Below are 13,625 nucleotides of genomic sequence, written 5' to 3'. Positions count from 1 at the left end.
GGTTTGAGCTCATTGAGCTAAATGTGAGCTTATTTCAACTTGCAAAAGATTGCAAGGTGAACTCATAGAGCTGGTCCAAGCTCTCTCAATGCGTCCAGCCAATGTCTCACCCCACACTTGGTTGATTAAGGTCAAAATGGCCTCTTTGAATTGCTTGGATCGAGCTCGTGTGATAGGGCCTTAAGGCAACTTTAATGGATACTTGCTTGAGCTAGGTACACTCCGGGGTGTGATCGTATCACTCTACAATCTAGCCCTTGTAAACCACTTTGAAGCTGACCCCTAGACAGTAATATTTTCATAAAGAGACTTTTACAAAATCACGAGAGAAAGAATAGAGTGGTAAAAGGCGCAAGTGTGTGAGCACAATAAAGTAAGAAAAATCCTTATATCGAGTGCAAACATGAGTCAATAAAATCATGTTTCAAGAAGAGTTTTCAGAATCAGAGTTCCAATATGTGATGCAAGAGATGGACCGATTGTTTGATACAAAACTAGAACCATTACAAAAATGATTGGATTGTGTCGAAGAGCGGGGCTAGCGAGTAAAAGCCCAATGATGTGATCCGGCCCGAGTAGATGAGTCGAATTCACGTAGTTGCCCGATCGTAGTTCGAGAGAGTCGTTCCTGCCTCAGATTTTAGTAATAAAAGTAAAATAATGGATTAGAATAAGCGGAAGGTTTCTGATACGAGCTCGTTTCGGATGTAAAGACGAGTCGTAATCTTTCCCGATCGAAATTAGGTAGTGTCGGAATTGAATCAAATTCAAGTCTTGGTGTTTGAAGTTGGATGGCTTTAGGAACAAAGGAGTTTGATGGGTTGTTGTTTGCTGGGTAATTCGATGAAACAAGGTCGAACCCTTATTATCAAATAAGGACCCGGGCTTAAGGTTTCAAAGAAAGAAATGGAAATAGGATAAAAACCGAGACCCTCTATTTAGCAAAATAGGAACCTACGGTATGAAGAACGCCACACCAATGGGTGATAAGTTCGAACAAAGTCAGATTGATGCCACTCGTTGAAGATAAGTCAATTTGAGCTTTGGAGAATAAAGAGAGTGAATTTCTCACTAAAATTATATTTCATTCAGAAATTTGGCAAAAAGTCCTTTTACAAGAAATTCAAGAACTATTTATAGCTTAAGTGACTAGTAGCCGAATAGTCAAGTTCAATACTTAAAAACTAAGTAAACATTGAACTAATTTTGAGCTAAGATCCATGAATGGTCTTGAATCAAGGTTCGGCTGAATATAGACCAAGGAAGAGCTTCAACGAACTTGGAAAATTGGCAGCAGCTACATTCGGCCAATGGAGTTTAATAAGGTCAATAATGAAGCAACTCTTGCTGAAAAATTACCATCATTAATTAGCAACTTGAACAGTCATTTGGAAGTGTGAATAGATGGTTTTGAATGACCATAAGGTGTGAACATCATGAACCGAATAGCCACAATGTACCCAGCAATGTGAAGGAAATAAATGGCAGCTTTGGAGAATGGAAAATCATCTCTTTTGGCCGAATGGTCACTTAGAGAACTTCAACAATCAGCACACCATCTTTAATATAGTCCATGCATGTATCATTTGGTGCATTGAACCCAACATGCATGCATCTTCACATCCATTGAATCTTCATGCATGAATCTGCCCAATGAATCTTCAAATTTGGCTGTACCTAAAAACACACATGAACTTAATTAATTTCAATCAAATTAAGCTGAACTAAGTAAATACATAATGTGAACATCCTAATTTAACATTGAAACAACTTAAATATTAATAAAGCATGACACAAATTCGGTTGAACAGATTTAAGACATGTAATAATTTAGACAAACTAAATGAAATCAAGACATCTTTAATGTAACTAAATTAAGACATATTAAACACTTATATTAAATAAAAACATATTAATAAGCTGTAATAAGACTTAATTAAATGCTTATTTAAATGGTTTAAAATCCAGCAGCAATTTAATTAGCTAGAACGAATTTCAACTTCAAAGAAGTTGAAAATATTCAGCTCGTCTTTAAGCTCTTTGCTTTCATTTTCCTCAATCCGTTCCACCAATGCTAAAATAGCAACTTTAAATCGTTTAGCTCTAGCTCGCGTTATTGGACCAATGGGCAGCTTAATAGCTTCTTGTTCGTTCTCCATTTGGTTCGTAGGCAAGCTCACATCAGTTTCAAGAAGGGTAAGTTTAGTAATAGGTTCTGTTATGTGTACCAAAGATGGGTGATGGATAAATGAGTCGGTTTGGTTACAAGAAGGAAAAGTTGAAAGATGGGGAATGGAAAAACGAACTCAACGTCAGGAATGATTCAACACTAAGAAGTGTCACCCCGGTTCCTATATTGTTAAGGTGAAAAGATGGATAGATGGATAGGTGAACGCCACACCAAGATTGGTGATAAGTTCAAACAAGACGATTGACGCCACTAGCACAAGCCAGATAAGTCTTTCGAAACTTGTACGAGATATGAGAGGAAGCAACCTCACAAGAACAAATGTTCATTAACAAATTTGGAAAAAGTCCCTTACAATTGAAAGAAAACAAATACTTATAGGCACATAGATGACCATTCAAATTCGACATCTAGGTGTTCACACAATAATAAAAACGTTCACACTAATGTATTAAAATAGTTCATAAATTCGGCAGATTCATGAACTAGTTGAATGGACACTTTCTTCCCCCTAAGTGTGTGCATGAATGCTTAATCATAAAGAAAGGCTTCAAGTGACTTGAATGTGCACCAAAGGTTGCATTCATCTCCTTGGGACGTTCATGCACTTGTATGGAACATGTATCCTCATAATTAAACTCTTTAATAGCATGTAGGTTCATAAATGGCAGCATAAACCTAGTAAATTCCTTCTCCCCTTTGTGCATACACTTAATTCAATCAATGTGTTGAATTATTGAGTTAATTCCTTCCTTTGGACGTTCTTGAACCCATCCATGCATGTGTAGTAGTAGCTTATAGGTCAATTCAAAGTGTGAACAGCTACTTCTTGGCCGAATAAGTGCCTTGGAAAGTTAGGAGACAGCCACCATACATGCATTCTATCATCCCATGCATTTGATCCATTCATGGACTAGCCTTTAATGTCCATACATGCATTCGACACATGCATGAATTTGTAGAAACCTTGCATCTAGCCGTACATGCACCAGCATTTAATACTTCTTCATTCATGAGTGTGGAATGCCCAAAAGAGATGTTTCTTCATCCATACATTGTACCGTCCAAAGGGATGTACCTACATGAAATAAACAAGTCATTAAGATATCTCATGAACACTCATAAATTCGGCATGATGTAAACACATTAATGTCATGCATTAATTCAGCTATGTGAACATAATCAATTTATGTAATGACTATGACATATTAATAACAAATATTAATATATAAGACAAGTTTAATGCTTAAATAAATATGTGCAAATTTTTATTTAATGCATTAAAGACAAAACAGAGTTTAAACTAAAATGAGCTAAGCTTTAGCTCGTGAGCTAAAGTTGAGCTGAGGCTAAACTCCTAAGCTGATGTTGAGCTAAGGTTTAGCTCGTGAGTTGAAAGTGAGCTAGGAGTGAGCTCGGTTTAGCTCAGGCAAGATGGATTGAGCTCGAATAAGCTAGATTTGAGCTGGACGGAGCTCGTGGAGCTGGAAACGAGCTGGGATCAGCTTGCCAACATGTCATTGCTTGGCTTAACAGACTTGCTCGATAAAGTTCGCGGGGCGTACTCGTATCATTCCCCCCTCTTTTAGGCGACTTGTCCTCAAGTCAAGCTATTTATCCATGGGTGAACTTTTGACTCGTGCATGGTTTTCCTTGATCAAATGGGATCGAAGATGTCACACAAACCTGAAAAATTCTTACCACAGCCGGTAAAAAGAAACTCAAAGGAGTCAAATTCAAATGTGTTTGATAGTTCATAAAATATTCATTCAATCGAACATATGCCAAAAATCTCAATTGGACAAAGGTAGCATACGTAAATTTATCAAAAAGTTTCGTTAGACCATCGTTACAAACATGAAAACTAAGTTGGATCAAGGGATAATTGGTTGAAAATGATGGTAGGCACTTAAACACATTATTCCTCATCCAAAACATTTTAATTTCTTTAATCGAATATAGCAACTCATTTGATCCCTTGTCTTGCTCATGAAAGGTATGCCATGACCACAGGTATGCTAATTCTTTCTTTCATTTTTGAACAACATGAGGGTTGTCTCCAAATTTCAACATAATAATCACATCATTACTGATGCGATCCCGGTCGCATCATGTTTCGGTACATCTCGACGACATCGAGATTGGCCTAAACTAGAGGGGCCCAAATGCAAAATGAGACCTTTAAATTCATTTATGTTGTTGGAATAAAGACTTGATTTATCTTAGTTACTTTAGTCTTTAATTATGTCTTATTTATTAAATACATATTTTAATTATGACATGCATTATGTGTTCTGCATTTAATAAAGTCATACATTATGTGACTCGATGTTAGTTTAAGTCAGCTTCATTAAATTAAGTCTTGCATTAAGTAACTCATTTGTTCATTTAGTTTGCATTTTAAACCATGCATTTAAGCATCTTAGTTTAATAAATGAGTTGCTGGACATTTATTCAACTCATCTTAGTTTAATTAATAAGTGTTTTTGTTGAACTTTATTTAATAGTTGCTTCTTTAAATAATCTAGTTCCTAGGATAATTTATTGATGCATGAATTTAAGTTCATTTAATAATGCTTCTCTTAATTAAACTAGTTGTTGGAATAAATGATGCATAAGTGTTAGTTCATTTATTTAAGTTAGTTGTTAATTTGTTTTAAGCTTAATAAATGAATAAATGTGACGGTTACATGTGTTAATTGCAGGTGACTTTTTAGCTCCCATCTATTATTATTAAAGGCTGTTATGCATTCAATAAGGTGACTTTTCAAGAGATTTCAGTTACAAAAGAGAGGGTTGTTACAAAGAGGCTTTAAATATCATTAAGAAGTTGTTTCTATCAATTAAAGGAGAGCATTATTCTTCTTTAAATTAGGCAGCAACTTTGTTTCATCTTCCATAACCGTTTGCTTCATGAGTAATCACTACATGCATTCAATTCTCCATCAAAGAAGCTGGTGTCTTTTCGGTTGCTCATGGAGACTTCAAAAGACTTTGAAAGCAACTTAATTGAAGAAGTAAATCACATTGAAGGCTGGAGTTACTTGGAATAGAATTTCTATAGTTGTGACTTTTCATTAGGCCTCATTATTAGCTTCATTAAAAGTGACCTTTCAGCTAGCTTTTCTTTTGACACTATAAATTCATGTAACCAGCCTTTTGAAGGGGACTACTTTTTGGAATATTTTTGTTAATGATATTCTTCCAAATTTGTGAGGCAAACTTTTCTCTGTTTTCGTTCAAAGATTTGTTGGCTACCTGGTGTTCTAGTTGTGTCATCCATTTTCTTTGTTGAAAACCGAACTTATCACTACTCGTAGTGTGGCGTTCAAACATGCCAAGGTTCCTACTTTGCTAAGTAGTGGGTCGAGGTTCTCATATTCTCAATCCGACCACCTTGAAAACTTATAAACATTTGGGTCAATATTTTCTAATATTGGTTCGTGTTTGTTTTTGAGATCATTTTCATTTTCATTTCAATTTCATTCCATCTTTTCGTTTCATTATAACCAAACCTACAAAAACTTTATATCCATAAACCCATCTTTGAATCCTTTTACATAGCTTCTGCCATTATTTACGTTAAAACATCCTTTTGAACAAATCGAACGCTACTTCTTCATAGACGATCGGGCAAATTCACATACGACTCGACTCATCCCCAAGGCAGATCGTATCATTTGGTATCAGAGCTACAAAAACGAGGAGTACGAGCATTCAAAATTACTCCAGGAATAGTCTGTGACTCATCAAGTAAGTTTCAAAAAAAAATGAAAAAAACGAAAAAAATTTCAAACAAATTCTGAAAAAAAAAACAAAATCTAAAAATTTGAACATAGTTTTACTTCTTCTCCATTTTTCAATCCTGAAACCTTTACCCTCTCATCCACTTCCATCCTTGACCTTTTCGCCACACTATACCCGAATTATTCTCTTTCTTGTAAGCCTACCCAGTTGTAAATCACATCATCCCTTGTTACCCATTTGAAACCGACCACCTAGACTAAGGTTAAGCCTTGGTGAATCTGCTTACAAATCACGAGAAAGGTAAAGAGAGGTAAAAGGCACGAGTGTTGTGAGAGCATTAGAGTGTTGAAAAAGCCAATCTTGAGTGCAAACACGAGTGTGAGTGCCATTCAAATTTTATTGTGAGTGACTAGTGAGGTTTGTGGTAAGGTATTCATTTTCTGTTTTGTTTTATTCATTTTTCTTTTCATCTATTAATCATGTCTCGAGAAGAGTTTTCAGCCTTTGAATTTCAATATTTGTTGAAAGAGATGGAGTGCATGCTCGATCGAAAAATCAAGCCTGTCCAAGAAAAGTTAGACCATCGAGCAAGAGTTCAACGAAAGCAAATTGTTCCAAGTCAGAAAAAGGAGTCAAGAACATCACGGAGACACACATCTGATGACTACTCGAGAAGAGATTTCTATTGTGATACCTATTCGACAAGAAATTCGAGTAGAAAGAAAGAAAGCTTCGAGTCTAAGGTCTTTCGAGATAATGAACGAGGGAGCCCAAGTAACTCTTCGTATGCATCCACGAAGACTCATTCTCGAAGAATTGATCGTGAACTCTATCTAAATGATTTCACATCTTTCGAACAAAATACTTATCATGCTGATTCACTTGTATTATCTTCAAGTTGTAAAGAAAAAATGAGAGAAAAAGAAATGAAAGAGAGGCAAGAGGCGAGTAAGAGAGAAAATGAGAGATTCTTGAAAGAGATTGAGAAAGTCATTGAAAAAGCCGTTGAAAAAGAAAAAGAACAAAAAGAGAGTGAAAGAAAAGAGAGGCAAAAGATGATCATGAGAGAAAACGAGTGGATTCTAAAAGAAATCGAGAGAGGCGAAAAAGAAAAAGAGTGTGCAAGAAAGTAAAGTTGAAAAAGAGAGTGAGCAAAAAGAAAGCGTGGAAGAAACAATTGTTCTTAAAGAAAAAGAAATGAAAGAAAAAGTTGATAGAGGGCAAGAAAAAGAGAGTGTTGTTTCCACTAACCAATCTGTGAATTCTTCTCGTCTTACCTCTTCTTTTTAGGTTCCTAACAATCCGTGTGACGAACTTCAACTTCAATACTTTCCTGATGAGAGATGCTTTTGTATGATCAGAAAAGGAAAGGTTGAAGATAAAATCCAACCGCAAGTATTCAAAGATAAGGAATATTTAGAAATCGAGCCACGGCAAACAGGTTTGAAAGTTGTCGGTAAAATTTTCGATGGCTTAATTTATAAAAGATCCCCTTATTTTGATTTAATTAACCCTTATTCTTTGTTTGTGGTTGATAAGTCCATTCTAAGAGGAAGTATGAGGCAGTGTTCTCTTGAGTTGTTTTGTGGTGTAAAACTTGTTGATGACGTCCGATTAAATCGGCAAGCACATAATATCATCTTACATGGTAACGATTCTTCACGAAAGACATTTAAGTTGTTTGATTGTGGTGATTATGTGAATCAACTACTGCCTTGTGCAAAATCTTTAAATTTATGCCCATCTGTCCTGATGAATGTAAGGAGTTTGGATTATTTGTTTTTGTATATGCACAAATTCTTTTGGATCAGCATGTTAGAAATCATGACACGCATGAAACCTTTGTTGCATTTTCTAGCAAGTGAACAAACTTATGTGTTTAAACCTAGAATTTGCTATTTTGGTTCGATATGTGAAAAATTCAAGCATTCCAAATTTTGTGCGACCAATTTTTGTTTGATTGATGCTTGGCTTTTGACTAAGGGAGCAAAATTTAAAAATTATGAATACAATATAAAATCGTTCCTTGATCATTTTATTTGGCTATCCATAAATTTCTTGTATCATTTTAAAAAGGTAAGGCCAACTCATATTTTTGATCCTGGCATTGATTCAGCATGTCCCTTAAAGTTGAACATCTACAGTGTCACTAACCCCTTTACTTTTCGTGAAGGTGATACTGTGAGAAACGCGAGTTGTTCTTGTATTTCTCCTACATTTCAGGTTAGTTCAAGTAAAGAGCTACGACTTTACTATCTTTCCGAAGAGAGGAGGTTTACGTTGATTGAAAAAGGTACTGCTCAAACCGATCCACATTCATTCATTCATACGGGAAAACAAGGTGAGTTTTCTGAATCTTTTAAGATTCAACCACCCCCTTTGAATGTTGATGGAAACATTGTTGATGTTTTGGTTTCTGAAACGCATTCGTACCTTGATGAGGTTTATTGTTTTTTTATTATTAGTAATGGATGGTTTGAAAATGATGAGAACATTACTAACAATGGTTGTGTCGTTGATGTGCATTCTTTGATCTATAGAAAAACCACATGTTTAAACAAGGCTGTGCACATAAAACTTGTGATGTATGAGTGTTTTATTTATATGCATGCACTATTACCAAATTTTGATATCCAACTTGCAAAGGTAAAACTTGTCAATTATTTTGAATTCGGCAATCGATCAAGTGCTCAAGTATGCACCAAGACTTCGAAAAGGAATTGTTCATTCTTGATTCATCATTTTATTACTCCTTGTCTTTATGATGATGATAATATTTTCTTGTGTCAAGCTGTGAATAAAATTTCAGAAAGTTCCTCCTGGTTTAACCTTCATTGTATCACTAGTTTTATTCTTTTGTAAGTGACAATGTGAGGTGGTACCCTCTTAAAGAGGGAGGGCTGATTTTTGATCCTGAGAAATTTTTTTTGAGAAAATGGCCCGATTTGAGGACAAATCATCTTCAAGAAGGGGGTATGATGCGATCCCGGTCGCATCATGTTTCGGTACATCTCGACGACATCGAGATTGGCCTAAACTAGAGGGGCCCAAATGTAAAATGAGACCTTTAAATTCATTTATGTTGTTGGAATAAAGACTTGATTTATCTTAGTTACTTTAGTCTTTAATTATGTCTTATTTATTAAATACATATTTTAATTATGACATGCATTATGTGTTCTGCATTTAATAAAGTCATACATTATGTGACTCCGATGTTAGTTTAAGTCAGCTTCATTAAATTAAGTCTTGCATTAAGTAACTCATTTGTTCATTTAGTTTGCATTTTAAACCATGCATTTAAGCATCTTAGTTTAATAAATGAGTTGCTGGACATTTATTCAACTCATCTTAGTTTAATTAATAAGTGTTTTTGTTGAACTTTATTTAATAGTTGCTTCTTTAAATAATCTAGTTCCTAGGATAATTTATTGATGCATGAATTTAAGTTCATTTAATAATGCTTCTCTTAATTAAACTAGTTGTTGGAATAAATGATGCATAAGTGTTAGTTCATTTATTTAAGTTAGTTGTTAATTTGTTTTAAGCTTAATAAATGAATAAATGTGACGGTTACATGTGTTAATTGCAGGTGACTTTTTAGCTCCCATCTATTATTATTAAAGGCTGTTATGCATTCAATAAGGTGACTTTTCAAGAGATTTCAGTTACAAAAGAGAGGGTTGTTACAAAGAGGCTTTAAATATCATTAAGAAGTTGTTTCTATCAATTAAAGGAGAGCATTATTCTTCTTTAAATTAGGCAGCAACTTTGTTTCATCTTCCATAACCGTTTGCTTCATGAGTAATCACTACATGCATTCAATTCTCCATCAAAGAAGCTGGTGTCTTTTCGGTTGCTCATGGAGACTTCAAAAGACTTTGAAAGCAACTTAATTGAAGAAGTAAATCACATTGAAGGCTGGAGTTACTTGGAATAGAATTTCTATAGTTGTGACTTTTCATTAGGCCTCATTATTAGCTTCATTAAAAGTGACCTTTCAGCTAGCTTTCCTTTTGACACTATATGTTCATGTAACCAGCCTTTTGAAGGGGACTACTTTTTGGAATATTTTTGTTAATGATATTCTGCCAAATTTGTGAGGCAAACTTTTCTTTGTTTTCGTTCAAAGATTTGTTGGCTACCTAGTGTTCTAGTTGTGTCATCCATTTTCTTTGTTGAAAACCGAACTTATCACTACTAGTAGTGTGGCGTTCAAACATGCCAAGGTTCCTACTTTGCTAAGTAGTGGGTCGAGGTTCTCATATTCTCCATCCGAGCACCTTGAAAACTTATAAACATTTGGGTCAATATTTTCTAATATTGGTTCGTGTTTGTTTTTGAGATCATTTTCATTTCCATTCCGTTCCATCTTTTCGTTTCATTATAACCAAACCTACAAAAACTTTATATCCATAAACCCAACTACATAAACTTCATATCCATAAAACCATCTTTGAATCCTTTTACATAGCTTCTGCCATTATTTACGTTAAAACATCCTTTTGAACAAATCGAACGCTACTTCTTCATAGACGATCGGGCAAATTCACATACGACTCGACTCACCCCAAGGCGGATCGTATCAATTACAATGCCAAAAGGAAAAATCCATCACATCACAGTATAAATAATTTCCAAACAACAAATCAATGGAATTTTCAACTTCAATCGAATTGAGCAAAGATATTTGAAAATTTTCAGATGACTTACCTTGACGAATATGAAGAGAAGACAATTGAGGATTGGGTTTACCTTTCTCGGTCAAAATGAATCTTCTCTCTTTGGATAGATAACGTAAGACAAACCTATTACTCTGATAAATTTGAATAGGTGGTGACGCACCATGACATGTCTTGCTCCTCGAGGGGTGGAATTCAGAAAAATAAGACTGGTTAGTATTATCGAAAACTATGGACTTAAATGGAAAAGGAAAGTTACCATGGAAATTTGATTCAATTCCAAAAACATAGGTTGGCCTTACCTTCTCGAAATGAAACGAAAATTTCATATGTGGCCAAATAAGGTGATTAATAAATGAATCAAAATTGAAACCCAAATCATTGAATTTCACCTTCTTATCAAAAGTTTGAACATCAAGCAAACATAATTTGAATGTAAATGATGCAAAGTGCTTAATGTTTCCATAAAATGAATTCATGTAGCAAATACCAGGCTTGAACACACGAACTTGTTTTGGAATTCCAACAAGCAACATATTAGAAAAAGATATAATCAACTCACCACACGAATTATATTTCACTAGTTTAAACACACATGTTGATTTGACAAAATCGAGCATACCAAAATGCAAAGGTTCATACTTCAAGAGTATTAATCGGGAATGCAAATCACTACATGGAAATTTTGCACAAAAACTCAAAGATTGTTCATGAAGAACACAATTGCACATATCATGTGAAGATCTTTTAACATGGATGCCAAACAAAGAATTTTTAACGAACATGCAACTTTTCAAACAGGCAGATTTATCACAAATTAATTGAGCAGGCATATTTAAACATAAAGATTTAACACATGAGTTCAAAAAGTTTGCAGGGTCAAACACATGAGAATTTTTACGTGACAGACTTTGATCAAACATGTTCAAAATTCGCTTAGAGAAAACTAATCCAATGTTGTCAACAAATTTGCCAATGTAGTAATCGTCATAAGAAAAGCTGTATATGGCATCTTTGAAAACAAATTCGTTAACAACAATAACTGAACAAAAATTATCCAAATCAAGTGACTTTGATTCGATAAACAAAGAATTCTTACCTTCCTTACCTTCGATCGCAAGTGGGTGGTAGTCATTTGCGAACTTACCTTTTTCGAACAACCTAAAACACCTCTCATTTGGAAGGTAATGTAGATGGAATTGGTCGCACAAACTTCTAGGAACCTGAAAAGTTAATTCACAAGAAGATCGAACAGGTGGGTTAGTAGAAATAATCCTCACTTGCTTTTGTTTCAATTTCTTTTTCATCTTCTTTTCACTCTCAAATTTCTTTTCGTTCTCTTTTCAATCTCATTTTCATTTTCTTTTTCTTTTTGCTTTTCAAAGGCTTTTTCAAAGGTTTTTTCAAGTTCTCTCAAGATTCGCTCATTTTCTCTCTTACTTGCCTCTTGCCTCTCTTTCCTTTTTATTTCATTTTCTTTTTCTTCTTTTGCTTTTTCTTTTCTTTTCTTTGTTTTCTCTTTACAAGAATGTACAAAAGAACGATGAGAATACAAATCTTGTTCGAAAGATGAAGAACTATTTGCGTATGATTCACAATCAAAACTTCGTGAAAAATACTCCTTGAATGATTTCTTTGAAGATATACTAGGAGTATGTCTTTCTCTCCGAACGACATCTTGGAACGAATCAAAATCGTAATCGGCTTCTCGTCTTCTCGAATTTCTTGATGAAAAGGACTTTCGATCGAAGTCACTTCTCGAATTCGCTGATGAATATGAGTCATAGTATGAATCTCTTTGTCTCGAAGTAGATGACGAAAAGGAATCATGATTGGAACTTTTTTTCTGGTAGTAGTTGGGGGTATATCTCCGTGGGTTTCTTGGTTCCGTTTTACGACTTGAAGAAACTCGATCACTTTGGTCTCGTTTAGTCGCCATTCTTCGCATTTCTTGAACCAAGTATTGGTATTCCGATTCGGTGAACTCTTCGCGTGACATGATTTTTGTTGCTAAAAAGAAAATGTTAGATCACAAAACAAAATAAAAAAATTAAGTACCTCACCACAAACCTCACAATTTCGCTCGGAAAGAAGAAGAAAAAAGGTGTCACTCCCGCTCGTGTTTACACTCGTTTGGCTTTTACCTCCACTCGAATGATCTCACTCACTCTAGCCTTTTACCACTCAAGCTTACTCTCGTAACCTCGTATTTTGTTTCTTTCGACTTGTCTTGGTTCCTTGGGGTCGGTTTCAAGATGGTTACAAAGGTTAGAATGTCACGGTGTACGGGTAGGCTAAAAGAAAAATAGTCTTTGGTGTAGTGTGGCGTTTTGGAAATGGGGTGCAAAGTTGATGAAAAGAACACTTTGTCGATCGGGTCAAAATATAAACAACAGAAGAACTTGATCACTTCACTTTTTTTTATAATTTTTGTTTTTTTGTCTTTTTTAATACTTCACAATATCACTATTACAAGAGACAGAACGAAAATTACAACTTGAATTTTTTTTTAATTCAAATTTTTTTTTCACAACGAACCTAGTTCGATCTTGATACGAATGTCGGCACCTCTAGATTTACAAGCTCTGATCCCAAATGATGTGATTCGGCCCGAGTAGATGAGTCGAATTCACATAGTTGCCCGATCATAGTTCGAGAGAGTCGTTCGTGCCTCGGATTTTAGTAATAAAAGTAAAATAATGGATTAGAATAAGCGGAAGGTTTCAAGAAGGGTAAGTTTAGTAATAGGTTCTGTTATGTGTACCAAAGATGGGTGATGGATAAATGAGTCAGTTTGGTTACAAGAAGGAAAAGTTGAAAGATGGGGAATGGAAAAACGAACTCAACATCAGGAATGATTCAACACTAAGAAGTGTCACCCCGGTTCCTATATTGTTAAGGTGAAAAGATGGATAGATGGATAGGTGAACGCCACACCAAGATTGGTGATAAGTTCAAACAAGACGATTGACACCACTAGCACAAGCCAGATAAGTCTTTCGAAACTT

The sequence above is a fragment of the Gossypium hirsutum genome, chromosome A11 (genome assembly GCF_007990345.1).
Source record: "Gossypium hirsutum isolate 1008001.06 chromosome A11, Gossypium_hirsutum_v2.1, whole genome shotgun sequence".
NCBI lineage: Eukaryota > Viridiplantae > Streptophyta > Magnoliopsida > Malvales > Malvaceae > Gossypium > Gossypium hirsutum.
Note: the sequence above shows the minus strand (reverse complement) of the source record.